The sequence below is a fragment of the Micropterus salmoides genome, unplaced genomic scaffold (genome assembly GCF_014851395.1).
Source record: "Micropterus salmoides isolate LMB-PRFRI ecotype aquatic unplaced genomic scaffold, ASM1485139v1 Ms_hic_scaffold_3029, whole genome shotgun sequence".
NCBI classification, from domain to species: domain Eukaryota; kingdom Metazoa; phylum Chordata; class Actinopteri; order Centrarchiformes; family Centrarchidae; genus Micropterus; species Micropterus salmoides.
The window spans coordinates 218,768-246,518 of record NW_024042295.1 but is presented as its reverse complement, the minus strand read 5'-3'; the positions used below and the strand labels follow the sequence as shown (position 1 = coordinate 246,518).

The 27,751-nt window shown below is 51.9% G+C and overlaps 22 non-coding genes and 2 pseudogenes across 22 annotated transcripts; all 24 read right to left on the bottom strand.

The window, feature by feature from the left end:
* Positions 1–116: 116 nt before the first annotated feature.
* LOC119883889 lies at positions 117–229 on the bottom strand. Its single transcript, XR_005440842.1, has one exon. It is a non-coding gene; the product is annotated as a U5 spliceosomal RNA (small nuclear RNA).
* A 969-nt stretch (positions 230–1,198) lies between these two features.
* On the bottom strand, positions 1,199–1,390 carry LOC119883926. The gene has a single exon (XR_005440877.1). It is a non-coding gene; the product is annotated as a U2 spliceosomal RNA (small nuclear RNA).
* A 183-nt stretch (positions 1,391–1,573) lies between these two features.
* LOC119883888 lies at positions 1,574–1,686 on the bottom strand. Its single transcript, XR_005440841.1, has one exon. It is a non-coding gene; the product is annotated as a U5 spliceosomal RNA (small nuclear RNA).
* A 969-nt stretch (positions 1,687–2,655) lies between these two features.
* On the bottom strand, positions 2,656–2,847 carry LOC119883925. Its single transcript, XR_005440876.1, has one exon. It is a non-coding gene; the product is annotated as a U2 spliceosomal RNA (small nuclear RNA).
* A 183-nt stretch (positions 2,848–3,030) lies between these two features.
* Positions 3,031–3,143, bottom strand: LOC119883887. Its single transcript, XR_005440840.1, has one exon. It is a non-coding gene; the product is annotated as a U5 spliceosomal RNA (small nuclear RNA).
* A 969-nt stretch (positions 3,144–4,112) lies between these two features.
* LOC119883924 lies at positions 4,113–4,304 on the bottom strand. Its single transcript, XR_005440875.1, has one exon. It is a non-coding gene; the product is annotated as a U2 spliceosomal RNA (small nuclear RNA).
* A 183-nt stretch (positions 4,305–4,487) lies between these two features.
* Positions 4,488–4,600, bottom strand: LOC119883885. Its single transcript, XR_005440838.1, has one exon. It is a non-coding gene; the product is annotated as a U5 spliceosomal RNA (small nuclear RNA).
* A 969-nt stretch (positions 4,601–5,569) lies between these two features.
* LOC119883923 lies at positions 5,570–5,761 on the bottom strand. Its single transcript, XR_005440874.1, has one exon. It is a non-coding gene; the product is annotated as a U2 spliceosomal RNA (small nuclear RNA).
* Positions 5,762–5,944: 183 nt separating this feature from the next.
* LOC119883884 lies at positions 5,945–6,057 on the bottom strand. Its single transcript, XR_005440837.1, has one exon. It is a non-coding gene; the product is annotated as a U5 spliceosomal RNA (small nuclear RNA).
* A 969-nt stretch (positions 6,058–7,026) lies between these two features.
* LOC119883922 lies at positions 7,027–7,218 on the bottom strand. Its single transcript, XR_005440873.1, has one exon. It is a non-coding gene; the product is annotated as a U2 spliceosomal RNA (small nuclear RNA).
* A 183-nt stretch (positions 7,219–7,401) lies between these two features.
* On the bottom strand, positions 7,402–7,514 carry LOC119883883. Its single transcript, XR_005440836.1, has one exon. It is a non-coding gene; the product is annotated as a U5 spliceosomal RNA (small nuclear RNA).
* Positions 7,515–8,483: 969 nt separating this feature from the next.
* On the bottom strand, positions 8,484–8,675 carry LOC119883920. Its single transcript, XR_005440871.1, has one exon. It is a non-coding gene; the product is annotated as a U2 spliceosomal RNA (small nuclear RNA).
* A 183-nt stretch (positions 8,676–8,858) lies between these two features.
* Positions 8,859–8,971, bottom strand: LOC119883882. Its single transcript, XR_005440835.1, has one exon. It is a non-coding gene; the product is annotated as a U5 spliceosomal RNA (small nuclear RNA).
* Positions 8,972–9,938: 967 nt separating this feature from the next.
* On the bottom strand, positions 9,939–10,130 carry LOC119883919. The gene has a single exon (XR_005440870.1). It is a non-coding gene; the product is annotated as a U2 spliceosomal RNA (small nuclear RNA).
* Positions 10,131–10,313: 183 nt separating this feature from the next.
* LOC119883880 lies at positions 10,314–10,426 on the bottom strand. The gene has a single exon (XR_005440834.1). It is a non-coding gene; the product is annotated as a U5 spliceosomal RNA (small nuclear RNA).
* A 969-nt stretch (positions 10,427–11,395) lies between these two features.
* On the bottom strand, positions 11,396–11,575 carry LOC119883785 (annotated as a pseudogene).
* Positions 11,576–17,412: 5,837 nt separating this feature from the next.
* LOC119883879 lies at positions 17,413–17,525 on the bottom strand. The gene has a single exon (XR_005440833.1). It is a non-coding gene; the product is annotated as a U5 spliceosomal RNA (small nuclear RNA).
* Positions 17,526–18,494: 969 nt separating this feature from the next.
* LOC119883935 lies at positions 18,495–18,685 on the bottom strand. Its single transcript, XR_005440886.1, has one exon. It is a non-coding gene; the product is annotated as a U2 spliceosomal RNA (small nuclear RNA).
* A 183-nt stretch (positions 18,686–18,868) lies between these two features.
* Positions 18,869–18,981, bottom strand: LOC119883878. The gene has a single exon (XR_005440832.1). It is a non-coding gene; the product is annotated as a U5 spliceosomal RNA (small nuclear RNA).
* A 969-nt stretch (positions 18,982–19,950) lies between these two features.
* Positions 19,951–20,142, bottom strand: LOC119883917. Its single transcript, XR_005440869.1, has one exon. It is a non-coding gene; the product is annotated as a U2 spliceosomal RNA (small nuclear RNA).
* Positions 20,143–20,325: 183 nt separating this feature from the next.
* LOC119883877 lies at positions 20,326–20,438 on the bottom strand. Its single transcript, XR_005440831.1, has one exon. It is a non-coding gene; the product is annotated as a U5 spliceosomal RNA (small nuclear RNA).
* A 968-nt stretch (positions 20,439–21,406) lies between these two features.
* LOC119883916 lies at positions 21,407–21,598 on the bottom strand. Its single transcript, XR_005440868.1, has one exon. It is a non-coding gene; the product is annotated as a U2 spliceosomal RNA (small nuclear RNA).
* A 183-nt stretch (positions 21,599–21,781) lies between these two features.
* On the bottom strand, positions 21,782–21,894 carry LOC119883876. Its single transcript, XR_005440830.1, has one exon. It is a non-coding gene; the product is annotated as a U5 spliceosomal RNA (small nuclear RNA).
* Positions 21,895–22,863: 969 nt separating this feature from the next.
* LOC119883787 lies at positions 22,864–23,038 on the bottom strand (annotated as a pseudogene).
* Positions 23,039–27,751: the final 4,713 nt, after the last annotated feature.

The following is a 27,751-nucleotide window of genomic DNA, read 5'->3' as shown; positions in this document are numbered from 1 at the left end:
TTCAACTGCGCATAACAACGGCTGAGTCTCAGCACCTCCTCCCGAGCGCGCCTCGTCGCACCGCTCAACCTTGCCGGGGGCGGCGTTTTATTTCCTTTTCACAAACGCACGAGGCTCGGCCACACGGCAGAGCCTGCCAAAAATAGTTTTAACTCATTGGCGTCCCTCTCCACGGAAGTCTTTAGTAAAAGGCGAAAGACTTGTACGTTATGAAGAGAAACCCGAGTAAGTACGGGCCCCTCCTCCAGAGCCGCCGACGAGCCTAGTCGTCCCGGCCACTACCCTCACGGTAAGCCTCACTCTGCCTCTCGAGTCCCAAGTACCAGGCCACGCCCGTTCCCCTACCCCTCCCCAGGTCATGGCAGGCTCTATCCAATCGGGCTGCGGAGAGACGAAGGCCTGGCTTTTGGACAGAGGCTACCGAACGACTCGGGCTCTTGTAGCCTCTCGATGACGAGTGAGAGAAAGGGAGGGGAAATGTGGCCGATCGCTTCTCGGCCTTTTGGCCAAGACTGCAATGGCCTCCTCTTTCTGGTTAAAACCTTTGCCGGTTTGGGGCTTCGTTTTGTGTCACCAGCTTTTCTGGGAGGAGATTCACCTCATTCCTTGTGAATAAAATTTCAACTTTGCCGTAGCTGAAAAACTTTTGCAACAAGGAATTCATTGGTCCCGAGGACTGCCTACCTGTCCTCTGCCGGACTGCCACCTTGACCAGACCAAAGACGAGAAGGTAAGTGTGTTTTATTCACCGATTTAGCAGTTGTAGCAGGTTTTCTTGCTTCATTTGAGGTGTTTTAGTTTCTTGTATCCTTTCTACGCTGCGGTTCCTCCACCGTGTTGGCCAACCGTGCCGGGCCTACGGAGGCGCCGCAGTGTCCCCTCCCCACCTTCTGAGAGGCTCTATCCAATCGGAGAAATGAAGGCCTGGCTTTTGGACACAGGCTACCGAGCATCCGAAATACTCGGGCTCTCGATGACGAGTGGGAGAAAGGGAGGGGAAGTGCAGGGCACATTTAACAGCCATGCCGGTCCCAAATATCCCCTCGTCGTCTGCCAATCATAAAGTGCAAATCTCGCTGCCTTCTTCGAGGCTTCAGCTGGCCGCCCCCCCTCGACTGGCGCCTTTTTCGGGCCGGCGTCCGGCAGAGCGACGAACCTCTGCGTTTGGGTCAGTATTTTGGTTTTACACAAGGCAGGAGAAGGGTGCACCGCCCCCGGAGGCACTGCAATACCGGGTCGATGCGTGGAGTGGACGGAGCAAGCCCCTCGTCTCAGCTCCCGGTGCTAAAAATCCATTTAATATGTTGCCCCCTTATAGGGGACATATCAGATATTAAACTGATAAGAACAGATACTACACTTGATCTTAGCCAAAAGGCCGAGAAGCGATAACCCCCGCTGGTTGCTTCCAGCGCCCACCTCCCGGAGCAGTTCTCCCCCTGCCGTGGCGCAGTGGTTTCAACTGCGCATAACAACGGCTGAGTCTCAGCACCTCCTCCCGAGCGCGCCTCGTCGCACCGCTCAACCTTGCCGGGGGCGGCGTTTTATTTCCTTTTCACAAACGCACGAGGCTCGGCCACACGGCAGAGCCTGCCAAAAATAGTTTTAACTCATTGGCGTCCCTCTCCACGGAAGTCTTTAGTAAAAGGCGAAAGACTTGTACGTTATGAAGAGAAACCCGAGTAAGTACGGGCCCCTCCTCCAGAGCCGCCGACGAGCCTAGTCGTCCCGGCCACTACCCTCACGGTAAGCCTCACTCTGCCTCTCGAGTCCCAAGTACCAGGCCACGCCCGTTCCCCTACCCCTCCCCAGGTCATGGCAGGCTCTATCCAATCGGGCTGCGGAGAGACGAAGGCCTGGCTTTTGGACAGAGGCTACCGAACGACTCGGGCTCTTGTAGCCTCTCGATGACGAGTGAGAGAAAGGGAGGGGAAATGTGGCCGATCGCTTCTCGGCCTTTTGGCCAAGACTGCAATGGCCTCCTCTTTCTGGTTAAAACCTTTGCCGGTTTGGGGCTTCGTTTTGTGTCACCAGCTTTTCTGGGAGGAGATTCACCTCATTCCTTGTGAATAAAATTTCAACTTTGCCGTAGCTGAAAAACTTTTGCAACAAGGAATTCATTGGTCCCGAGGACTGCCTACCTGTCCTCTGCCGGACTGCCACCTTGACCAGACCAAAGACGAGAAGGTAAGTGTGTTTTATTCACCGATTTAGCAGTTGTAGCAGGTTTTCTTGCTTCATTTGAGGTGTTTTAGTTTCTTGTATCCTTTCTACGCTGCGGTTCCTCCACCGTGTTGGCCAACCGTGCCGGGCCTACGGAGGCGCCGCAGTGTCCCCTCCCCACCTTCTGAGAGGCTCTATCCAATCGGAGAAATGAAGGCCTGGCTTTTGGACACAGGCTACCGAGCATCCGAAATACTCGGGCTCTCGATGACGAGTGGGAGAAAGGGAGGGGAAGTGCAGGGCACATTTAACAGCCATGCCGGTCCCAAATATCCCCTCGTCGTCTGCCAATCATAAAGTGCAAATCTCGCTGCCTTCTTCGAGGCTTCAGCTGGCCGCCCCCCCTCGACTGGCGCCTTTTTCGGGCCGGCGTCCGGCAGAGCGACGAACCTCTGCGTTTGGGTCAGTATTTTGGTTTTACACAAGGCAGGAGAAGGGTGCACCGCCCCCGGAGGCACTGCAATACCGGGTCGATGCGTGGAGTGGACGGAGCAAGCCCCTCGTCTCAGCTCCCGGTGCTAAAAATCCATTTAATATGTTGCCCCCTTATAGGGGACATATCAGATATTAAACTGATAAGAACAGATACTACACTTGATCTTAGCCAAAAGGCCGAGAAGCGATAACCCCCGCTGGTTGCTTCCAGCGCCCACCTCCCGGAGCAGTTCTCCCCCTGCCGTGGCGCAGTGGTTTCAACTGCGCATAACAACGGCTGAGTCTCAGCACCTCCTCCCGAGCGCGCCTCGTCGCACCGCTCAACCTTGCCGGGGGCGGCGTTTTATTTCCTTTTCACAAACGCACGAGGCTCGGCCACACGGCAGAGCCTGCCAAAAATAGTTTTAACTCATTGGCGTCCCTCTCCACGGAAGTCTTTAGTAAAAGGCGAAAGACTTGTACGTTATGAAGAGAAACCCGAGTAAGTACGGGCCCCTCCTCCAGAGCCGCCGACGAGCCTAGTCGTCCCGGCCACTACCCTCACGGTAAGCCTCACTCTGCCTCTCGAGTCCCAAGTACCAGGCCACGCCCGTTCCCCTACCCCTCCCCAGGTCATGGCAGGCTCTATCCAATCGGGCTGCGGAGAGACGAAGGCCTGGCTTTTGGACAGAGGCTACCGAACGACTCGGGCTCTTGTAGCCTCTCGATGACGAGTGAGAGAAAGGGAGGGGAAATGTGGCCGATCGCTTCTCGGCCTTTTGGCCAAGACTGCAATGGCCTCCTCTTTCTGGTTAAAACCTTTGCCGGTTTGGGGCTTCGTTTTGTGTCACCAGCTTTTCTGGGAGGAGATTCACCTCATTCCTTGTGAATAAAATTTCAACTTTGCCGTAGCTGAAAAACTTTTGCAACAAGGAATTCATTGGTCCCGAGGACTGCCTACCTGTCCTCTGCCGGACTGCCACCTTGACCAGACCAAAGACGAGAAGGTAAGTGTGTTTTATTCACCGATTTAGCAGTTGTAGCAGGTTTTCTTGCTTCATTTGAGGTGTTTTAGTTTCTTGTATCCTTTCTACGCTGCGGTTCCTCCACCGTGTTGGCCAACCGTGCCGGGCCTACGGAGGCGCCGCAGTGTCCCCTCCCCACCTTCTGAGAGGCTCTATCCAATCGGAGAAATGAAGGCCTGGCTTTTGGACACAGGCTACCGAGCATCCGAAATACTCGGGCTCTCGATGACGAGTGGGAGAAAGGGAGGGGAAGTGCAGGGCACATTTAACAGCCATGCCGGTCCCAAATATCCCCTCGTCGTCTGCCAATCATAAAGTGCAAATCTCGCTGCCTTCTTCGAGGCTTCAGCTGGCCGCCCCCCCTCGACTGGCGCCTTTTTCGGGCCGGCGTCCGGCAGAGCGACGAACCTCTGCGTTTGGGTCAGTATTTTGGTTTTACACAAGGCAGGAGAAGGGTGCACCGCCCCCGGAGGCACTGCAATACCGGGTCGATGCGTGGAGTGGACGGAGCAAGCCCCTCGTCTCAGCTCCCGGTGCTAAAAATCCATTTAATATGTTGCCCCCTTATAGGGGACATATCAGATATTAAACTGATAAGAACAGATACTACACTTGATCTTAGCCAAAAGGCCGAGAAGCGATAACCCCCGCTGGTTGCTTCCAGCGCCCACCTCCCGGAGCAGTTCTCCCCCTGCCGTGGCGCAGTGGTTTCAACTGCGCATAACAACGGCTGAGTCTCAGCACCTCCTCCCGAGCGCGCCTCGTCGCACCGCTCAACCTTGCCGGGGGCGGCGTTTTATTTCCTTTTCACAAACGCACGAGGCTCGGCCACACGGCAGAGCCTGCCAAAAATAGTTTTAACTCATTGGCGTCCCTCTCCACGGAAGTCTTTAGTAAAAGGCGAAAGACTTGTACGTTATGAAGAGAAACCCGAGTAAGTACGGGCCCCTCCTCCAGAGCCGCCGACGAGCCTAGTCGTCCCGGCCACTACCCTCACGGTAAGCCTCACTCTGCCTCTCGAGTCCCAAGTACCAGGCCACGCCCGTTCCCCTACCCCTCCCCAGGTCATGGCAGGCTCTATCCAATCGGGCTGCGGAGAGACGAAGGCCTGGCTTTTGGACAGAGGCTACCGAACGACTCGGGCTCTTGTAGCCTCTCGATGACGAGTGAGAGAAAGGGAGGGGAAATGTGGCCGATCGCTTCTCGGCCTTTTGGCCAAGACTGCAATGGCCTCCTCTTTCTGGTTAAAACCTTTGCCGGTTTGGGGCTTCGTTTTGTGTCACCAGCTTTTCTGGGAGGAGATTCACCTCATTCCTTGTGAATAAAATTTCAACTTTGCCGTAGCTGAAAAACTTTTGCAACAAGGAATTCATTGGTCCCGAGGACTGCCTACCTGTCCTCTGCCGGACTGCCACCTTGACCAGACCAAAGACGAGAAGGTAAGTGTGTTTTATTCACCGATTTAGCAGTTGTAGCAGGTTTTCTTGCTTCATTTGAGGTGTTTTAGTTTCTTGTATCCTTTCTACGCTGCGGTTCCTCCACCGTGTTGGCCAACCGTGCCGGGCCTACGGAGGCGCCGCAGTGTCCCCTCCCCACCTTCTGAGAGGCTCTATCCAATCGGAGAAATGAAGGCCTGGCTTTTGGACACAGGCTACCGAGCATCCGAAATACTCGGGCTCTCGATGACGAGTGGGAGAAAGGGAGGGGAAGTGCAGGGCACATTTAACAGCCATGCCGGTCCCAAATATCCCCTCGTCGTCTGCCAATCATAAAGTGCAAATCTCGCTGCCTTCTTCGAGGCTTCAGCTGGCCGCCCCCCCTCGACTGGCGCCTTTTTCGGGCCGGCGTCCGGCAGAGCGACGAACCTCTGCGTTTGGGTCAGTATTTTGGTTTTACACAAGGCAGGAGAAGGGTGCACCGCCCCCGGAGGCACTGCAATACCGGGTCGATGCGTGGAGTGGACGGAGCAAGCCCCTCGTCTCAGCTCCCGGTGCTAAAAATCCATTTAATATGTTGCCCCCTTATAGGGGACATATCAGATATTAAACTGATAAGAACAGATACTACACTTGATCTTAGCCAAAAGGCCGAGAAGCGATAACCCCCGCTGGTTGCTTCCAGCGCCCACCTCCCGGAGCAGTTCTCCCCCTGCCGTGGCGCAGTGGTTTCAACTGCGCATAACAACGGCTGAGTCTCAGCACCTCCTCCCGAGCGCGCCTCGTCGCACCGCTCAACCTTGCCGGGGGCGGCGTTTTATTTCCTTTTCACAAACGCACGAGGCTCGGCCACACGGCAGAGCCTGCCAAAAATAGTTTTAACTCATTGGCGTCCCTCTCCACGGAAGTCTTTAGTAAAAGGCGAAAGACTTGTACGTTATGAAGAGAAACCCGAGTAAGTACGGGCCCCTCCTCCAGAGCCGCCGACGAGCCTAGTCGTCCCGGCCACTACCCTCACGGTAAGCCTCACTCTGCCTCTCGAGTCCCAAGTACCAGGCCACGCCCGTTCCCCTACCCCTCCCCAGGTCATGGCAGGCTCTATCCAATCGGGCTGCGGAGAGACGAAGGCCTGGCTTTTGGACAGAGGCTACCGAACGACTCGGGCTCTTGTAGCCTCTCGATGACGAGTGAGAGAAAGGGAGGGGAAATGTGGCCGATCGCTTCTCGGCCTTTTGGCCAAGACTGCAATGGCCTCCTCTTTCTGGTTAAAACCTTTGCCGGTTTGGGGCTTCGTTTTGTGTCACCAGCTTTTCTGGGAGGAGATTCACCTCATTCCTTGTGAATAAAATTTCAACTTTGCCGTAGCTGAAAAACTTTTGCAACAAGGAATTCATTGGTCCCGAGGACTGCCTACCTGTCCTCTGCCGGACTGCCACCTTGACCAGACCAAAGACGAGAAGGTAAGTGTGTTTTATTCACCGATTTAGCAGTTGTAGCAGGTTTTCTTGCTTCATTTGAGGTGTTTTAGTTTCTTGTATCCTTTCTACGCTGCGGTTCCTCCACCGTGTTGGCCAACCGTGCCGGGCCTACGGAGGCGCCGCAGTGTCCCCTCCCCACCTTCTGAGAGGCTCTATCCAATCGGAGAAATGAAGGCCTGGCTTTTGGACACAGGCTACCGAGCATCCGAAATACTCGGGCTCTCGATGACGAGTGGGAGAAAGGGAGGGGAAGTGCAGGGCACATTTAACAGCCATGCCGGTCCCAAATATCCCCTCGTCGTCTGCCAATCATAAAGTGCAAATCTCGCTGCCTTCTTCGAGGCTTCAGCTGGCCGCCCCCCCTCGACTGGCGCCTTTTTCGGGCCGGCGTCCGGCAGAGCGACGAACCTCTGCGTTTGGGTCAGTATTTTGGTTTTACACAAGGCAGGAGAAGGGTGCACCGCCCCCGGAGGCACTGCAATACCGGGTCGATGCGTGGAGTGGACGGAGCAAGCCCCTCGTCTCAGCTCCCGGTGCTAAAAATCCATTTAATATGTTGCCCCCTTATAGGGGACATATCAGATATTAAACTGATAAGAACAGATACTACACTTGATCTTAGCCAAAAGGCCGAGAAGCGATAACCCCCGCTGGTTGCTTCCAGCGCCCACCTCCCGGAGCAGTTCTCCCCCTGCCGTGGCGCAGTGGTTTCAACTGCGCATAACAACGGCTGAGTCTCAGCACCTCCTCCCGAGCGCGCCTCGTCGCACCGCTCAACCTTGCCGGGGGCGGCGTTTTATTTCCTTTTCACAAACGCACGAGGCTCGGCCACACGGCAGAGCCTGCCAAAAATAGTTTTAACTCATTGGCGTCCCTCTCCACGGAAGTCTTTAGTAAAAGGCGAAAGACTTGTACGTTATGAAGAGAAACCCGAGTAAGTACGGGCCCCTCCTCCAGAGCCGCCGACGAGCCTAGTCGTCCCGGCCACTACCCTCACGGTAAGCCTCACTCTGCCTCTCGAGTCCCAAGTACCAGGCCACGCCCGTTCCCCTACCCCTCCCCAGGTCATGGCAGGCTCTATCCAATCGGGCTGCGGAGAGACGAAGGCCTGGCTTTTGGACAGAGGCTACCGAACGACTCGGGCTCTTGTAGCCTCTCGATGACGAGTGAGAGAAAGGGAGGGGAAATGTGGCCGATCGCTTCTCGGCCTTTTGGCCAAGACTGCAATGGCCTCCTCTTTCTGGTTAAAACCTTTGCCGGTTTGGGGCTTCGTTTTGTGTCACCAGCTTTTCTGGGAGGAGATTCACCTCATTCCTTGTGAATAAAATTTCAACTTTGCCGTAGCTGAAAAACTTTTGCAACAAGGAATTCATTGGTCCCGAGGACTGCCTACCTGTCCTCTGCCGGACTGCCACCTTGACCAGACCAAAGACGAGAAGGTAAGTGTGTTTTATTCACCGATTTAGCAGTTGTAGCAGGTTTTCTTGCTTCATTTGAGGTGTTTTAGTTTCTTGTATCCTTTCTACGCTGCGGTTCCTCCACCGTGTTGGCCAACCGTGCCGGGCCTACGGAGGCGCCGCAGTGTCCCCTCCCCACCTTCTGAGAGGCTCTATCCAATCGGAGAAATGAAGGCCTGGCTTTTGGACACAGGCTACCGAGCATCCGAAATACTCGGGCTCTCGATGACGAGTGGGAGAAAGGGAGGGGAAGTGCAGGGCACATTTAACAGCCATGCCGGTCCCAAATATCCCCTCGTCGTCTGCCAATCATAAAGTGCAAATCTCGCTGCCTTCTTCGAGGCTTCAGCTGGCCGCCCCCCCTCGACTGGCGCCTTTTTCGGGCCGGCGTCCGGCAGAGCGACGAACCTCTGCGTTTGGGTCAGTATTTTGGTTTTACACAAGGCAGGAGAAGGGTGCACCGCCCCCGGAGGCACTGCAATACCGGGTCGATGCGTGGAGTGGACGGAGCAAGCCCCTCGTCTCAGCTCCCGGTGCTAAAAATCCATTTAATATGTTGCCCCCTTATAGGGGACATATCAGATATTAAACTGATAAGAACAGATACTACACTTGATCTTAGCCAAAAGGCCGAGAAGCGATAACCCCCGCTGGTTGCTTCCAGCGCCCACCTCCCGGAGCAGTTCTCCCCCTGCCGTGGCGCAGTGGTTTCAACTGCGCATAACAACGGCTGAGTCTCAGCACCTCCTCCCGAGCGCGCCTCGTCGCACCGCTCAACCTTGCCGGGGGCGGCGTTTTATTTCCTTTTCACAAACGCACGAGGCTCGGCCACACGGCAGAGCCTGCCAAAAATAGTTTTAACTCATTGGCGTCCCTCTCCACGGAAGTCTTTAGTAAAAGGCGAAAGACTTGTACGTTATGAAGAGAAACCCGAGTAAGTACGGGCCCCTCCTCCAGAGCCGCCGACGAGCCTAGTCGTCCCGGCCACTACCCTCACGGTAAGCCTCACTCTGCCTCTCGAGTCCCAAGTACCAGGCCACGCCCGTTCCCCTACCCCTCCCCAGGTCATGGCAGGCTCTATCCAATCGGGCTGCGGAGAGACGAAGGCCTGGCTTTTGGACAGAGGCTACCGAACGACTCGGGCTCTTGTAGCCTCTCGATGACGAGTGAGAGAAAGGGAGGGGAAATGTGGCCGATCGCTTCTCGGCCTTTTGGCCAAGACTGCAATGGCCTCCTCTTTCTGGTTAAAACCTTTGCCGGTTTGGGGCTTCGTTTTGTGTCACCAGCTTTTCTGGGAGGAGATTCACCTCATTCCTTGTGAATAAAATTTCAACTTTGCCGTAGCTGAAAAACTTTTGCAACAAGGAATTCATTGGTCCCGAGGACTGCCTACCTGTCCTCTGCCGGACTGCCACCTTGACCAGACCAAAGACGAGAAGGTAAGTGTGTTTTATTCACCGATTTAGCAGTTGTAGCAGGTTTTCTTGCTTCATTTGAGGTGTTTTAGTTTCTTGTATCCTTTCTACGCTGCGGTTCCTCCACCGTGTTGGCCAACCGTGCCGGGCCTACGGAGGCGCCGCAGTGTCCCCTCCCCACCTTCTGAGAGGCTCTATCCAATCGGAGAAATGAAGGCCTGGCTTTTGGACACAGGCTACCGAGCATCCGAAATACTCGGGCTCTCGATGACGAGTGGGAGAAAGGGAGGGGAAGTGCAGGGCACATTTAACAGCCATGCCGGTCCCAAATATCCCCTCGTCGTCTGCCAATCATAAAGTGCAAATCTCGCTGCCTTCTTCGAGGCTTCAGCTGGCCGCCCCCCTCGACTGGCGCCTTTTTCGGGCCGGCGTCCGGCAGAGCGACGACCTCTGCGTTTGGGTCAGTATTTTGGTTTTACACAAGGCAGGAGAAGGGTGCACCGCCCCCGGAGGCACTGCAATACCGGGTCGATGCGTGGAGTGGACGGAGCAAGCCCCTCGTCTCAGCTCCCGGTGCTAAAAATCCATTTAATATGTTGCCCCCTTATAGGGGACATATCAGATATTAAACTGATAAGAACAGATACTACACTTGATCTTAGCCAAAAGGCCGAGAAGCGATAACCCCCGCTGGTTGCTTCCAGCGCCCACCTCCCGGAGCAGTTCTCCCCCTGCCGTGGCGCAGTGGTTTCAACTGCGCATAACAACGGCTGAGTCTCAGCACCTCCTCCCGAGCGCGCCTCGTCGCACCGCTCAACCTTGCCGGGGGCGGCGTTTTATTTCCTTTTCACAAACGCACGAGGCTCGGCCACACGGCAGAGCCTGCCAAAAATAGTTTTAACTCATTGGCGTCCCTCTCCACGGAAGTCTTTAGTAAAAGGCGAAAGACTTGTACGTTATGAAGAGAAACCCGAGTAAGTACGGGCCCCTCCTCCAGAGCCGCCGACGAGCCTAGTCGTCCCGGCCACTACCCTCACGGTAAGCCTCACTCTGCCTCTCGAGTCCCAAGTACCAGGCCACGCCCGTTCCCCTACCCCTCCCCAGGTCATGGCAGGCTCTATCCAATCGGGCTGCGGAGAGACGAAGGCCTGGCTTTTGGACAGAGGCTACCGAACGACTCGGGCTCTTGTAGCCTCTCGATGACGAGTGAGAGAAAGGGAGGGGAAATGTGGCCGATCGCTTCTCGGCCTTTTGGCCAAGACTGCAATGGCCTCCTCTTTCTGGTTAAAACCTTTGCCGGTTTGGGGCTTCGTTTTGTGTCACCAGCTTTTCTGGGAGGAGATTCACCTCATTCCTTGTGAATAAAATTTCAACTTTGCCGTAGCTGAAAAACTTTTGCAACAAGGAATTCATTGGTCCCGAGGACTGCCTACCTGTCCTCTGCCGGACTGCCACCTTGACCAGACCAAAGACGAGAAGGTAAGTGTGTTTTATTCACCGATTTAGCAGTTGTAGCAGGTTTTCTTGCTTCATTTGAGGTGTTTTAGTTTCTTGTATCCTTTCTACGCTGCGGTTCCTCCACCGTGTTGGCCAACCGTGCCGGGCCTACGGAGGCGCCGCAGTGTCCCCTCCCCACCTTCTGAGAGGCTCTATCCAATCGGAGAAATGAAGGCCTGGCTTTTGGACACAGGCTACCGAGCATCCGAAATACTCGGGCTCTCGATGACGAGTGGGAGAAAGGGAGGGGAAGTGCAGGGCACATTTAACAGCCATGCCGGTCCCAAATATCCCCTCGTCGTCTGCCAATCATAAAGTGCAAATCTCGCTGCCTTCTTCGAGGCTTCAGCTGGCCGCCCCCCCTCGACTGGCGCCTTTTTCGGGCCGGCGTCCGGCAGAGCGACGAACCTCTGCGTTTGGGTCAGTATTTTGGTTTTACACAAGGCAGGAGAAGGGTGCACCGCCCCCGGAGGCACTGCAATACCGGGTCGATGCGTGGAGTGGACGGAGCAAGCCCCTCGTCTCAGCTCCCGGTGCTAAAAATCCATTTAATATGTTGCCCCCTTATAGGGGACATATCAGATATTAAACTGATAAGAACAGATTTTTTTCTTTTGAGAAAAATTTTATTGACACTCAATTCAAACATGATTCATAATATGTCAATTCCAAGTTACCTTTTAAAATACAACACGTCAATAAATAGATAAATGTTCTCTGTAAAACAACATTTAAAAAAAGTGTTTAAAATGCATTACAGATAACGTCATAAATTAAAGGTATAAAATGGTTTTCAGCTTGTCCATGTCAGTGAGTGTCTGTTAAAAGTCTTCAAAGCGGAGTGCATTTGTTAAAATAAAACTCACAAAAAATAAATGGATAATAAAAGCTCTTCTCCAAGTCCACTGTTGTGCAGGAGTGTAGTGAGTCCCTATCAAAGGGGAACTCATTCAGCTCCCCCAAACAGATTTGGTCTCTCGGGATCTTGTGCAGGCGCTCAGAGGAGACCCTCACCCTGTAGCTCCTTCCCACCAACCTCACCCGGAGGGTCAGGCCGCCGCTGCCTTGAACTTTCCTTGTGTGGCTCCGGCTCCTCCGTCCGAATGGGCACAGAGGCGATTCTTCTTTGTGGCTGTGTCCTAGGCCCGCCGCCTGCAGCTCTGGCCGTTTGGACCGTTGCTGCGGCCATCCGGATCACAGCCACGGGGGGGATCTGCATGTGCTTTCTTGCCAGCAAGTTTCTGGAGGTCCATATGGCGTCTTTGATGGCGGCTAGGGTGAGCCACTGTTTGGCAAATGTACGTGCTGGTATCTGATTTCCTTGGCTCACCCCGTACAGCACCAGCTGTGGTGTGAGGACCTCCCTTGCTGGCAAGTACGGGAATTGCAAGGAGCCGGCCGTTGCCCACTGTTCTACGGCAGCGCTGCACTCCCAGAGCAGATGCCTTACCGACTCAGGCGCGCCACAACCTGGTCGGGGGCAAGTTGAGTGCGCCGACATGCCCCGGGAGTGCATTACGGACCTGACTGGGAGGATCTCATGAGCCACCATCCATGACAGGTCCCGGAGTCTGTTTGGAAGAGCTGGATGGTTCACGTTGCGCCAAACTGTTGAGGGCTCGCCGAATGCAAGCCCGCGCACTGGACTCACTGGTTCCCGCTCCTGCACAACAGAAATGAGAGAGCGGTGAGTGGTTAAAACCTGCAACTCCTCCTGCTCAAGGTTAAAATGCCTTAAAAATGACTGGATAAAAGCATAGGCTGGTGGCAGGTTAAAAGACACTGGTACTTTGAGACTTGTGGGTAAGATCTTAAGTTTTCTGAGGTAGGACCCCATCCAGAACCGTGTCATTGCTGCGGTCTTGGGGTTTCTGGATGGGGCTGTGGCGGTTGCGATGTGTAGTGCTGTGTATCTGCTTCCTAGGAACAAGTGCAGGTCTGGCACTCCTTTTCCTCCTTTCTCCTTTGGCTTCTTCATCACGCTTCGTCTCAGTCTTTCCCACTTGGAGCCCCACAAAAAATAAAAGATGGCTCGTTCCAGGTCTAAGATCACTCTCCTAGGCGGGATAAAAACAGAACTGATGAGTAAAAGCAAAGGTAAAATCACTGCTTTGATGATTAAAACCTTTCCTTCTAAAGTCAGTCCTCTAAGTGTCCAGTACCCTAGTCTCTGCCTGACTTTCCCTACTATGTCTGCCCAATTGTTTTCCCCTCCCCCTCCCTATCAAACCTGATCCCAAGTATTTTTTGGTCAGTCTGGGTCACAGTCAGGGGGAGTCCTGTCGTCTCAGTCGCTGTCCACGGTCCATAAAAATGGGCTTGGGTCTTGCTTCTGTTCAGCTTTGACCCAGAGGCCTGTCCGAACCAGTCAGTCAAGTCCAGCGTCCTGTTGACAGATAAAAGGTCAGTGCATAAAATGTTGATGTCGTCCATATATAAAATACATTTTGTCTCGAGTCCCCCGCTCCCTGGGACTCCTACCCCATGGATTCGTTGGTCCCTTCTCAAGGTCTGTGCCAGTGGTTCTATACAGATAACGTAGAGGAGGGCAGATAACGGACAACCCTGACGGACACCGCAGTTTATATCCACTGCTCTTGTCAGATGCCCGTTAACAATGAATTTGCTGTTGATCTCCCGGTACAGCAGTCCCACCCAGGCTATAAACCTTCTCGGGAACCCCATTTTTTGCAGTACCTGGAAAAGGTACTGGTGCGAGACCCGATCAAAGGCTTTCTCAAAATCTAAATTCAGGACTACTAGCCGAATGTTTCTGTCTCTCGCGTAACAGATGGTATCTCGGATCAGTACGAGGCTGTCGGTGATCTTCCTCCCCGGGACGGCACAGGCTTGATCCGGGTGAATCAGATCTTCTAAAAACAAGGACATGCGTGAGGCTAAAAGTTTACTAAAAAGTTTACAGTCAAAATTTAAGAGTGTGATAGGTCTCCAATTTTTCAAGTCCGTCTTGTCTTTGTCTTTGTGAAGGAGAGTCACTATCCCTGCTCTAAAGCTGTCAGGAAGTCGGTCCATTTGTTCAAAATCCATAAAAACAGCAAGCAAGTCTGGTGCTAAAATGTCCCAAAATGTCAGATAAAATTCCAAGGGAAGCCCGTCTTCTCCCGGCGACTTCCCTGTCTTAAAAGATTTGATGCATTTGTTTAATTCCGGTATCGTAAAATCTTGGGTTAAAAGCACGTTGTCGTTTGTTGCTTGGTCAATGGATTTTAAAACTTCGGTCATGGTGTCCCGTTAACAGTTTTGTATGCGTACAGTTCACGGTAAAAATGTTCGACAGTTTCTTTGATTTCCTCTGTTGTGTCAGCTGTGCACCCGTTTTCTTTTTTAAGTCTCAACATGGCCCCCCCTTTATTTACGATTTTCTTAAAAAAATATCTTGTGCACTTCTCTCCTTCCTCATTTCCCTTTCCTTGCTTCTTAAAATCACACCTTTGCTATTAATTTCTGCTAAAACCGACATCTCTGTTTTAATTTGTTTTATCTCTTCATTAAAATCCATTCCATGTTGGATTAGTTTAAAATACCTCTGAAGCCGTTTCTGCAGTCCCAACATGCGTCTGTTGTCCCTCTTTTTCTTTCTTTTCCCTGCCTGTCTGTAAAACGTCTTTGTCTTTCCCTTCACCATTTCCCACCACTGTGCACGTGTATCGTAAAAGTCTTGAAGGGTCTGCCACTCTCGGTATTGCTCCCTGTACAGCCTAACTAGCTCCCTGTCTTCTAACAGGGAGCAATTGAGCTTCCACAGACCACTTCCTGCCGTCACACCGGAAGAGAGTGAAAGGGTGCAGGAAAGAATTGCGTGATCAGAAAAGAAAACAGGTTCCAATCTAGCATCGGTTGGTGGGCAATCACGTGATAAAATGTAGTCTATGCGAGAGGCTCGGGTGCCATCACTACTGAACCAGGTGAAGCCCTCCTCTCTGGGATGCATGGTTTTAAAACAGTCCACAAGTCTAAAATCACTGCATATGCTTTGAAGTAAAACTGAAGTCTTGTCCACTTTAAAATCGTCCCCTATTCTTCTCCTGTCGTTCCTGCTTAAAATACAATTAAAATCCCCCCCTACAACTAAAGGTGCCCTGCCTAGCATGTGGGGCTGCAGGTCTTCTAAAAGGTCATACCTGTCGTTCTTGTCATTAAAGCCATAAATATTTAAGACGTTAAAATCCTTCCCCATAAAAGTCAAGTGTGTTAAAAGTGCCCGACCATCTCTCACCACAGTGCTGCCCTTCACCAAGACTAGAGGGTTTTTTATTAAAATGGCCACTCCATCATTTTTGTTTTCATTTGAGCCGCTCCATATCGACGTTTGTGGCCATAACTCCTCCCATTCTCTGTAGTGTTTTAAAAATGGTAGGCCGCATTCCTGTATTAAAAACACGTCAGACTTAAAAGAGTTAAGAAAGGATAAAACAATCTGGGCTCTAACTCTCGACTTCACACTCCTCACATTGATAGTTGAGAAGGTGAGTGTCATGAGTATGGTTAAAATTTGCAGGTATGACATCTTAAAAGACTAAAAAAAAAGGGGGATTTCAAATGTTTAAAAAACAGCAGTTAGTGGATTTCTTGTGAATGGAGCTCTTCCTTCATTCTCATGGGTGAGAGATGACGGGGTTGAGCTCCATTTCCCTTTCGGACTCTAGGAGTTGGCCTCTGACGCAGGGTGCATTGAGCTTTGAGTCCTTAGGGGTTGATTGCAGAGCTATAGTTAAAAAAGAGACTTCATTAGGCGAATTGGAGGGGAAGACTCTGGGCTCCTCCACAGATGAACTGTCTGAGTAGCTCTCAGCTCTTCCCCTCTTTTCCGAGGCTCCAGGAGACTCAGAAGACAATTCTGAAATTAGTCTCTTGGCCGGCTGGGCATTGGGGAGGGGGACATCCTCGCTATCACTCTGTGACTGGCCAAATTTTTGTTCTGAGCCAGTCACTGAGCTAGCTCCGCCTTCTGCCTGCACTGCCACTGCTTCTCCCTGTTCTCCACTTGTGGGGCAGCTGCAGGCCCCTCCCCTTCTCCCGCCTCTACTGGTCCTTCTCCTCCAATCACAGGATTTGGCGGGAGATTTGAATTCTCCAGCCCAGCCTCTTCAATTAGCTCTCTAACTGCTTCATCTTGTCCGCCATTTTGTGCTTTCTGCTTTGCTGCCTTTAATTTGTTGGCAAACGACTTAGGGCAATCTCTGAAGAGGTGGTTTGTTTCTCCACAAAGATTGCACTTTCTGCCATTGGTGCATTCCTCGAAAGTATGCCCAATTTCTCTACATTTACCACAAATGATCTGCTGGCACGCTTCTGCCAGGTGCCCATTCTCACCACACTTGCGGCAGAGTTTGGGCTGGCCCTGGTAATGAATGTAGCCCCTGTTGTTTCCCAGAACTATCATGGATGGCAGATGTTTCAGGCCCTGGAAGCCTTGAGGGTCTTGCCATTGTTGGATGGGGACCCTCCAAGCGCAATTCCAGATGCCATCCTCATCTCTCACTTTGGTAGCCTGGCCTTTAACAGTGCAAAATCTGCCCAGCCACAAACAAATGTCATCTGCATTCACAGTCTCATTGAACATTCTGACAATTACCGTTTTAGCGGCATTATCAGTCAGTTTCTCAACATTAAATGCAGTAAACTGGGGTTTTTCATTTTCGAAGCGTGTCCAGAAATCTCTGAACACGGCAGCAGAGACAAAACTCACATCGAAACCTTTTCCAAATGGCAGAGTCAAAATACAATTTATATCCTGCGGGGAGAATTTCAAAATGTTCTGGATCATTTTCCTTGAGAAGTCAAGCCTTGACATAACAAGGGTTTTCCCATCTTTTTCTTTGAATGTAAATCTGACACTGTGGTGCCTCCTCATGCCGGCATGGTTGGCCGCCATGGTGGAGGCACCACAACGTAAAAGTGGTAAAAAGAAGCTAAAACACCTAAAAAGTCTAAAACCAAGTCAACTAAAATAAGGTAAAAGAATGCTCTAAAAAGAGCAATAAAATCTACTAAAAATGTTAAAAGGTGAATAAAACACACTTACCTTGTCTTGTTTGGCCTGGTCGAGATGTTATTCCGGCAGAGTACAGGTAAGCAGTCCTCTGAACCAATGAATTCCTTTGTGTGAAACAATTTCAACTACAACAAAGTTGAAATTTTATTCACAAGGAATAATGTGAGTATCCTCCCAAAAACCTGGTAACACTTCGCCACAAACAGGCAAAAGTTTTATCCAGACACAGGAGGCGATCGCAGTCTTAGCCAAAAGGCCGAGAAGCGATAACCCCCGCTGGTTGCTTCCAGCGCCCACCTCCCGGAGCAGTTCTCCCCCTGCCGTGGCGCAGTGGTTTCAACTGCGCATAACAACGGCTGAGTCTCAGCACCTCCTCCCGAGCGCGCCTCGTCGCACCGCTCAACCTTGCCGGGGGCGGCGTTTTATTTCCTTTTCACAAACGCACGAGGCTCGGCCACACGGCAGAGCCTGCCAAAAATAGTTTTAACTCATTGGCGTCCCTCTCCACGGAAGTCTTTAGTAAAAGGCGAAAGACTTGTACGTTATGAAGAGAAACCCGAGTAAGTACGGGCCCCTCCTCCAGAGCCGCCGACGAGCCTAGTCGTCCCGGCCACTACCCTCACGGTAAGCCTCACTCTGCCTCTCGAGTCCCAAGTACCAGGCCACGCCCGTTCCCCTACCCCTCCCCAGGTCATGGCAGGCTCTATCCAATCGGGCTGCGGAGAGACGAAGGCCTGGCTTTTGGACAGAGGCTACCGAACGACTCGGGCTCTTGTAGCCTCTCGATGACGAGTGAGAGAAAGGGAGGGGAAATGTGGCCGATCGCTTCTCGGCCTTTTGGCCAAGACTGCAATGGCCTCCTCTTTCTGGTTAAAACCTTTGCCGGTTTGGGGCTTCGTTTTGTGTCACCAGCTTTTCTGGGAGGAGATTCACCTCATTCCTTGTGAATAAAATTTCAACTTTGCCGTAGCTGAAAAACTTTTGCAACAAGGAATTCATTGGTCCCGAGGACTGCCTACCTGTCCTCTGCCGGACTGCCACCTTGACCAGACCAAAGACGAGAAGGTAAGTGTGTTTTATTCACCGATTTAGCAGTTGTAGCAGGTTTTCTTGCTTCATTTGAGGTGTTTTAGTTTCTTGTATCCTTTCTACGCTGCGGTTCCTCCACCGTGTTGGCCAACCGTGCCGGGCCTACGGAGGCGCCGCAGTGTCCCCTCCCCACCTTCTGAGAGGCTCTATCCAATCGGAGAAATGAAGGCCTGGCTTTTGGACACAGGCTACCGAGCATCCGAAATACTCGGGCTCTCGATGACGAGTGGGAGAAAGGGAGGGGAAGTGCAGGGCACATTTAACAGCCATGCCGGTCCCAAATATCCCCTCGTCGTCTGCCAATCATAAAGTGCAAATCTCGCTGCCTTCTTCGAGGCTTCAGCTGGCCGCCCCCCCTCGACTGGCGCCTTTTTCGGGCCGGCGTCCGGCAGAGCGACGAACCTCTGCGTTTGGGTCAGTATTTTGGTTTTACACAAGGCAGGAGAAGGGTGCACCGCCCCGGAGGCACTGCAATACCGGGTCGATGCGTGGAGTGGACGGAGCAAGCCCCTCGTCTCAGCTCCCGGTGCTAAAAATCCATTTAATATGTTGCCCCCTTATAGGGGACATATCAGATATTAAACTGATAAGAACAGATACTACACTTGATCTTAGCCAAAAGGCCGAGAAGCGATAACCCCCGCTGGTTGCTTCCAGCGCCCACCTCCCGGAGCAGTTCTCCCCCTGCCGTGGCGCAGTGGTTTCAACTGCGCATAACAACGGCTGAGTCTCAGCACCTCCTCCCGAGCGCGCCTCGTCGCACCGCTCAACCTTGCCGGGGGCGGCGTTTTATTTCCTTTTCACAAACGCACGAGGCTCGGCCACACGGCAGAGCCTGCCAAAAATAGTTTTAACTCATTGGCGTCCCTCTCCACGGAAGTCTTTAGTAAAAGGCGAAAGACTTGTACGTTATGAAGAGAAACCCGAGTAAGTACGGGCCCCTCCTCCAGAGCCGCCGACGAGCCTAGTCGTCCCGGCCACTACCCTCACGGTAAGCCTCACTCTGCCTCTCGAGTCCCAAGTACCAGGCCACGCCCGTTCCCCTACCCCTCCCCAGGTCATGGCAGGCTCTATCCAATCGGGCTGCGGAGAGACGAAGGCCTGGCTTTTGGACAGAGGCTACCGAACGACTCGGGCTCTTGTAGCCTCTCGATGACGAGTGAGAGAAAGGGAGGGGAAATGTGGCCGATCGCTTCTCGGCCTTTTGGCCAAGACTGCAATGGCCTCCTCTTTCTGGTTAAAACCTTTGCCGGTTTGGGGCTTCGTTTTGTGTCACCAGCTTTTCTGGGAGGAGATTCACCTCATTCCTTGTGAATAAAATTTCAACTTTGCCGTAGCTGAAAAACTTTTGCAACAAGGAATTCATTGGTCCCGAGGACTGCCTACCTGTCCTCTGCCGGACTGCCACCTTGACCAGACCAAAGACGAGAAGGTAAGTGTGTTTTATTCACCGATTTAGCAGTTGTAGCAGGTTTTCTTGCTTCATTTGAGGTGTTTTAGTTTCTTGTATCCTTTCTACGCTGCGGTTCCTCCACCGTGTTGGCCAACCGTGCCGGGCCTACGGAGGCGCCGCAGTGTCCCCTCCCCACCTTCTGAGAGGCTCTATCCAATCGGAGAAATGAAGGCCTGGCTTTTGGACACAGGCTACCGAGCATCCGAAATACTCGGGCTCTCGATGACGAGTGGGAGAAAGGGAGGGGAAGTGCAGGGCACATTTAACAGCCATGCCGGTCCCAAATATCCCCTCGTCGTCTGCCAATCATAAAGTGCAAATCTCGCTGCCTTCTTCGAGGCTTCAGCTGGCCGCCCCCCCTCGACTGGCGCCTTTTTCGGGCCGGCGTCCGGCAGAGCGACGAACCTCTGCGTTTGGGTCAGTATTTTGGTTTTACACAAGGCAGGAGAAGGGTGCACCGCCCCCGGAGGCACTGCAATACCGGGTCGATGCGTGGAGTGGACGGAGCAAGCCCCTCGTCTCAGCTCCCGGTGCTAAAAATCCATTTAATATGTTGCCCCCTTATAGGGGACATATCAGATATTAAACTGATAAGAACAGATACTACACTTGATCTTAGCCAAAAGGCCGAGAAGCGATAACCCCCGCTGGTTGCTTCCAGCGCCCACCTCCCGGAGCAGTTCTCCCCCTGCCGTGGCGCAGTGGTTTCAACTGCGCATAACAACGGCTGAGTCTCAGCACCTCCTCCCGAGCGCGCCTCGTCGCACCGCTCAACCTTGCCGGGGGCGGCGTTTTATTTCCTTTTCACAAACGCACGAGGCTCGGCCACACGGCAGAGCCTGCCAAAAATAGTTTTAACTCATTGGCGTCCCTCTCCACGGAAGTCTTTAGTAAAAGGCGAAAGACTTGTACGTTATGAAGAGAAACCCGAGTAAGTACGGGCCCCTCCTCCAGAGCCGCCGACGAGCCTAGTCGTCCCGGCCACTACCCTCACGGTAAGCCTCACTCTGCCTCTCGAGTCCCAAGTACCAGGCCACGCCCGTTCCCCTACCCCTCCCCAGGTCATGGCAGGCTCTATCCAATCGGGCTGCGGAGAGACGAAGGCCTGGCTTTTGGACAGAGGCTACCGAACGACTCGGGCTCTTGTAGCCTCTCGATGACGAGTGAGAGAAAGGGAGGGGAAATGTGGCCGATCGCTTCTCGGCCTTTTGGCCAAGACTGCAATGGCCTCCTCTTTCTGGTTAAAACCTTTGCCGGTTTGGGGCTTCGTTTTGTGTCACCAGCTTTTCTGGGAGGAGATTCACCTCATTCCTTGTGAATAAAATTTCAACTTTGCCGTAGCTGAAAAACTTTTGCAACAAGGAATTCATTGGTCCCGAGGACTGCCTACCTGTCCTCTGCCGGACTGCCACCTTGACCAGACCAAAGACGAGAAGGTAAGTGTGTTTTATTCACCGATTTAGCAGTTGTAGCAGGTTTTCTTGCTTCATTTGAGGTGTTTTAGTTTCTTGTATCCTTTCTACGCTGCGGTTCCTCCACCGTGTTGGCCAACCGTGCCGGGCCTACGGAGGCGCCGCAGTGTCCCCTCCCCACCTTCTGAGAGGCTCTATCCAATCGGAGAAATGAAGGCCTGGCTTTTGGACACAGGCTACCGAGCATCCGAAATACTCGGGCTCTCGATGACGAGTGGGAGAAAGGGAGGGGAAGTGCAGGGCACATTTAACAGCCATGCCGGTCCCAAATATCCCCTCGTCGTCTGCCAATCATAAAGTGCAAATCTCGCTGCCTTCTTCGAGGCTTCAGCTGGCCGCCCCCCTCGACTGGCGCCTTTTTCGGGCCGGCGTCCGGCAGAGCGACGAACCTCTGCGTTTGGGTCAGTATTTTGGTTTTACACAAGGCAGGAGAAGGGTGCACCGCCCCCGGAGGCACTGCAATACCGGGTCGATGCGTGGAGTGGACGGAGCAAGCCCCTCGTCTCAGCTCCCGGTGCTAAAAATCCATTTAATATGTTGCCCCCTTATAGGGGACATATCAGATATTAAACTGATAAGAACAGATACTACACTTGATCTTAGCCAAAAGGCCGAGAAGCGATAACCCCCGCTGGTTGCTTCCAGCGCCCACCTCCCGGAGCAGTTCTCCCCCTGCCGTGGCGCAGTGGTTTCAACTGCGCATAACAACGGCTGAGTCTCAGCACCTCCTCCCGAGCGCGCCTCGTCGCACCGCTCAACCTTGCCGGGGGCGGCGTTTTATTTCCTTTTCACAAACGCACGAGGCTCGGCCACACGGCAGAGCCTGCCAAAAATAGTTTTAACTCATTGGCGTCCCTCTCCACGGAAGTCTTTAGTAAAAGGCGAAAGACTTGTACGTTATGAAGAGAAACCCGAGTAAGTACGGGCCCCTCCTCCAGAGCCGCCGACGAGCCTAGTCGTCCCGGCCACTACCCTCACGGTAAGCCTCACTCTGCCTCTCGAGTCCCAAGTACCAGGCCACGCCCGTTCCCCTACCCCTCCCCAGGTCATGGCAGGCTCTATCCAATCGGGCTGCGGAGAGACGAAGGCCTGGCTTTTGGACAGAGGCTACCGAACGACTCGGGCTCTTGTAGCCTCTCGATGACGAGTGAGAGAAAGGGAGGGGAAATGTGGCCGATCGCTTCTCGGCCTTTTGGCCAAGACTGCAATGGCCTCCTCTTTCTGGTTAAAACCTTTGCCGGTTTGGGGCTTCGTTTTGTGTCACCAGCTTTTCTGGGAGGAGATTCACCTCATTCCTTGTGAATAAAATTTCAACTTTGCCGTAGCTGAAAAACTTTTGCAACAAGGAATTCATTGGTCCCGAGGACTGCCTACCTGTCCTCTGCCGGACTGCCACCTTGACCAGACCAAAGACGAGAAGGTAAGTGTGTTTTATTCACCGATTTAGCAGTTGTAGCAGGTTTTCTTGCTTCATTTGAGGTGTTTTAGTTTCTTGTATCCTTTCTACGCTGCGGTTCCTCCACCGTGTTGGCCAACCGTGCCGGGCCTACGGAGGCGCCGCAGTGTCCCCTCCCCACCTTCTGAGAGGCTCTATCCAATCGGAGAAATGAAGGCCTGGCTTTTGGACACAGGCTACCGAGCATCCGAAATACTCGGGCTCTCGATGACGAGTGGGAGAAAGGGAGGGGAAGTGCAGGGCACATTTAACAGCCATGCCGGTCCCAAATATCCCCTCGTCGTCTGCCAATCATAAAGTGCAAATCTCGCTGCCTTCTTCGAGGCTTCAGCTGGCCGCCCCCCCTCGACTGGCGCCTTTTTCGGGCCGGCGTCCGGCAGAGCGACGAACCTCTGCGTTTGGGTCAGTATTTTGGTTTTACACAAGGCAGGAGAAGGGTGCACCGCCCCCGGAGGCACTGCAATACCGGGTCGATGCGTGGAGTGGACGGAGCAAGCCCCTCGTCTCAGCTCCCGGTGCTAAAAATCCATTTAATATGTTGCCCCCTTATAGGGGACATATCAGATATTAAACTGATAAGAACAGATTTTTTCTTTTGAGAAAAATTTTATTGACACTCAATTCAAACATGATTCATAATATGTCAATTCCAAGTTACCTTTTAAAATACAACATGTCAATAAATAGATAAATGTTCTCTGTAAAACAACATTTAAAAAAAGTGTTTAAAATGCATTACAGATAACGTCATAAATTAAAGGTATAAAATGGTTTTCAGCTTGTCCATGTCTGTGAGTGTCTGTTAAAAAGTCTTCAAAGCGGAGTGCATTTGTTAAAATAAAACTCACAAAAAATAAATGGATAATAAAAGCTCTTCTCCAAGTCCACTGTTGTGCAGGAGTGTAGTGAGTCCCTATCAAAGGGGAACTCATTCAGCTCCCCCAAACAGATTTGGACTCTCGGGATCTTGTGCAGGCGCTCAGAGGAGACCCTCACCCTGTAGCTCCTTCCCACCAACCTCACCCGGAGGGTCAGGCCGCCGCTGCCTTGAACTTTCCTTGTGTGGCTCCGGCTCCTCCGTCCGAATGGGCACAGAGGCGATTCTTCTTTGTGGCTGTGTCCTAGGCCCGCCGCCTGCAGCTCTGGCCGTTTGGGCCGTTGCTGCGGCCATCCGGATCACAGCCACGGGGGGGATCTGCATGTGCTTTCTTGCCAGCAAGTTTCTGGAGGTCCATATGGCGTCTTTGATGGCGGCTAGGGTGAGCCACTGTTTGGCAAATGTACGTGCTGGTATCTGATTTCCTTGGCTCACCCCGTACAGCACCAGCTGTGGTGTGAGGACCTCCCTTGCTGGCAAGTACGGGAATTGCAAGGAGCCGGCCGTTGCCCACTGTTCTACGGCAGCGCTGCACTCCCAGAGCAGATGCCTTACCGACTCAGGCGCGCCACAACCTGGTCGGGGGCAAGTTGAGTGCGCCGACATGCCCCGGGAGTGCATTACGGACCTGACTGGGAGGATCTCATGAGCCACCATCCATGACAGGTCCCGGAGTCTGTTTGGAAGAGCTGGATGGTTCACGTTGCGCCAAACTGTTGAGGGCTCGCCGAATGCAAGCCCGCGCACTGGACTCACTGGTTCCCGCTCCTGCACAACAGAAATGAGAGAGCGGTGAGTGGTTAAAACCTGCAACTCCTCCTGCTCAAGGTTAAAATGCCTTAAAAATGACTGGATAAAAGCATAGGCTGGTGGCAGGTTAAAAGACACTGGTACTTTGAGACTTGTGGGTAAGATCTTAAGTTTTCTGAGGTAGGACCCCATCCAGAACCGTGTCATTGCTGCGGTCTTGGGGTTTCTGGATGGGGCTGTGGCGGTTGCGATGTGTAGTGCTGTGTATCTGCTTCCTAGGAACAAGTGCAGGTCTGGCACTCCTTTTCCTCCTTTCTCCTTTGGCTTCTTCATCACGCTTCGTCTCAGTCTTTCCCACTTGGAGCCCCACAAAAAATAAAAGATGGCTCGTTCCAGGTCTAAGATCACTCTCCTAGGCGGGATAAAAACAGAACTGATGAGTAAAAGCAAAGGTAAAATCACTGCTTTGATGATTAAAACCTTTCCTTCTAAAGTCAGTCCTCTAAGTGTCCAGTACCCTAGTCTCTGCCTGACTTTCCCTACTATGTCTGCCCAATTGTTTTCCCCTCCCCCTCCCTATCAAACCTGATCCCAAGTATTTTTTGGTCAGTCTGGGTCACAGTCAGGGGGAGTCCTGTCGTCTCAGTCGCTGTCCACGGTCCATAAAAATGGGCTTGGGTCTTGCTTCTGTTCAGCTTTGACCCAGAGGCCTGTCCGAACCAGTCAGTCAAGTCCAGCGTCCTGTTGACAGATAAAAGGTCAGTGCATAAAATGTTGATGTCGTCCATATATAAAATACATTTTGTCTCGAGTCCCCCGCTCCCTGGGACTCCTACCCCATGGATTCGTTGGTCCCTTCTCAAGGTCTGTGCCAGTGGTTCTATACAGATAACGTAGAGGAGGGCAGATAACGGACAACCCTGACGGACACCGCAGTTTATATCCACTGCTCTTGTCAGATGCCCGTTAACAATGAATTTGCTGTTGATCTCCCGGTACAGCAGTCCCACCCAGGCTATAAACCTTCTCGGGAACCCCATTTTTTGCAGTACCTGGAAAAGGTACTGGTGCGAGACCCGATCAAAGGCTTTCTCAAAATCTAAATTCAGGACTACTAGCCGAATGTTTCTGTCTCTCGCGTAACAGATGGTATCTCGGATCAGTACGAGGCTGTCGGTGATCTTCCTCCCCGGGACGGCACAGGCTTGATCCGGGTGAATCAGATCTTCTAAAAACAAGGACATGCGTGAGGCTAAAAGTTTACTAAAAAGTTTACAGTCAAAATTTAAGAGTGTGATAGGTCTCCAATTTTTCAAGTCCGTCTTGTCTTTGTCTTTGTGAAGGAGAGTCACTATCCCTGCTCTAAAGCTGTCAGGAAGTCGGTCCATTTGTTCAAAATCCATAAAAACAGCAAGCAAGTCTGGTGCTAAAATGTCCCAAAATGTCAGATAAAATTCCAAGGGAAGCCCGTCTTCTCCCGGCGACTTCCCTGTCTTAAAAGATTTGATGCATTTGTTTAATTCCGGTATCGTAAAATCTTGGGTTAAAAGCACGTTGTCGTTTGTTGCTTGGTCAATGGATTTTAAAACTTCGTCATGGTGTCCCCGTTAACAGTTTTGTATGCGTACAGTTCACGGTAAAAATGTTCGACAGTTTCTTTGATTTCCTCTGTTGTGTCAGCTGTGCACCCGTTTTCTTTTTTAAGTCTCAACATGGCCCCCCCTTTATTTACGATTTTCTTAAAAAAATATCTTGTGCACTTCTCTCCTTCCTCATTTCCCTTTCCTTGCTTCTTAAAATCACACCTTTGCTATTAATTTCTGCTAAAACCGACATCTCTGTTTTAATTTGTTTTATCTCTTCATTAAAATCCATTCCATGTTGGATTAGTTTAAAATACCTCTGAAGCCGTTTCTGCAGTCCCAACATGCGTCTGTTGTCCCTCTTTTTCTTTCTTTTCCCTGCCTGTCTGTAAAACGTCTTTGTCTTTCCCTTCACCATTTCCCACCACTGTGCACGTGTATCGTAAAAGTCTTGAAGGGTCTGCCACTCTCGGTATTGCTCCCTGTACAGCCTAACTAGCTCCCTGTCTTCTAACAGGGAGCAATTGAGCTTCCACAGACCACTTCCTGCCGTCACACCGGAAGAGAGTGAAAGGGTGCAGGAAAGAATTGCGTGATCAGAAAAGAAAACAGGTTCCAATCTAGCATCGGTTGGTGGGCAATCACGTGATAAAATGTAGTCTATGCGAGAGGCTCGGGTGCCATCACTACTGAACCAGGTGAAGCCCTCCTCTCTGGGATGCATGGTTTTAAAACAGTCCACAAGTCTAAAATCACTGCATATGCTTTGAAGTAAAACTGAAGTCTTGTCCACTTTAAAATCGTCCCCTATTCTTCTCCTGTCGTTCCTGCTTAAAATACAATTAAAATCCCCCCCTACAACTAAAGGTGCCCTGCCTAGCATGTGGGGCTGCAGGTCTTCTAAAAGGTCATACCTGTCGTTCTTGTCATTAAAGCCATAAATATTTAAGACGTTAAAATCCTTCCCCATAAAAGTCAAGTGTGTTAAAAGTGCCCGACCATCTCTCACCACAGTGCTGCCCTTCACCAGACTAGAGGGTTTTTTATTAAAATGGCCACTCCATCATTTTTGTTTTCATTTGAGCCGCTCCATATCGACGTTTGTGGCCATAACTCCTCCCATTCTCTGTAGTGTTTTAAAAATGGTAGGCCGCATTCCTGTATTAAAAACACGTCAGACTTAAAAGAGTTAAGAAAGGATAAAACAATCTGGGCTCTAACTCTCGACTTCACACTCCTCACATTGATAGTTGAGAAGGTGAGTGTCATGAGTATGGTTAAAATTTGCAGGTATGACATCTTAAAAGACTAAAAAAAAATTTCAAATGTTTAAAAACAGCAGTTAGTGGATTTCTTGTGAATGGAGCTCTTCCTTCATTCTCATGGGTGAGAGATGACGGGGTTGAGCTCCATTTCCCTTTCGGACTCTAGGAGTTGGCCTCTGACGCAGGGTGCATTGAGCTTTGAGTCCTTAGGGGTTGATTGCAGAGCTATAGTTAAAAAAGAGACTTCATTAGGCGAATTGGAGGGGAAGACTCTGGGCTCCTCCACAGATGAACTGTCTGAGTAGCTCTCAGCTCTTCCCCTCTTTTCCGAGGCTCCAGGAGACTCAGAAGACAATTCTGAAATTAGTCTCTTGGCCGGCTGGGCATTGGGGAGGGGGACATCCTCGCTATCACTCTGTGACTGGCCAAATTTTTGTTCTGAGCCAGTCACTGAGCTAGCTCCGCCTTCTGCCTGCACTGCCACTGCTTCTTCCCTGTTCTCCACTTGTGGGGCAGCTGCAGGCCCCTCCCCTTCTCCCGCCTCTACTGGTCCTTCTCCTCCAATCACAGGATTTGGCGGGAGATTTGAATTCTCCAGCCCAGCCTCTTCAATTAGCTCTCTAACTGCTTCGTCTTGTCCGCCATTTTGTGCCTTTGCTGCCTTTAATTTGTTGGCAAACGACTTAGGGCAATCTCTGAAGAGGTGGTTTGTTTCTCCACAAAGATTGCACTTTCTGCCATTGGTGCATTCCTCGAAAGTATGCCCAATTTCTCTACATTTACCACAAATGATCTGCTGGCACGCTTCTGCCAGGTGCCCATTCTCACCACACTTGCGGCAGAGT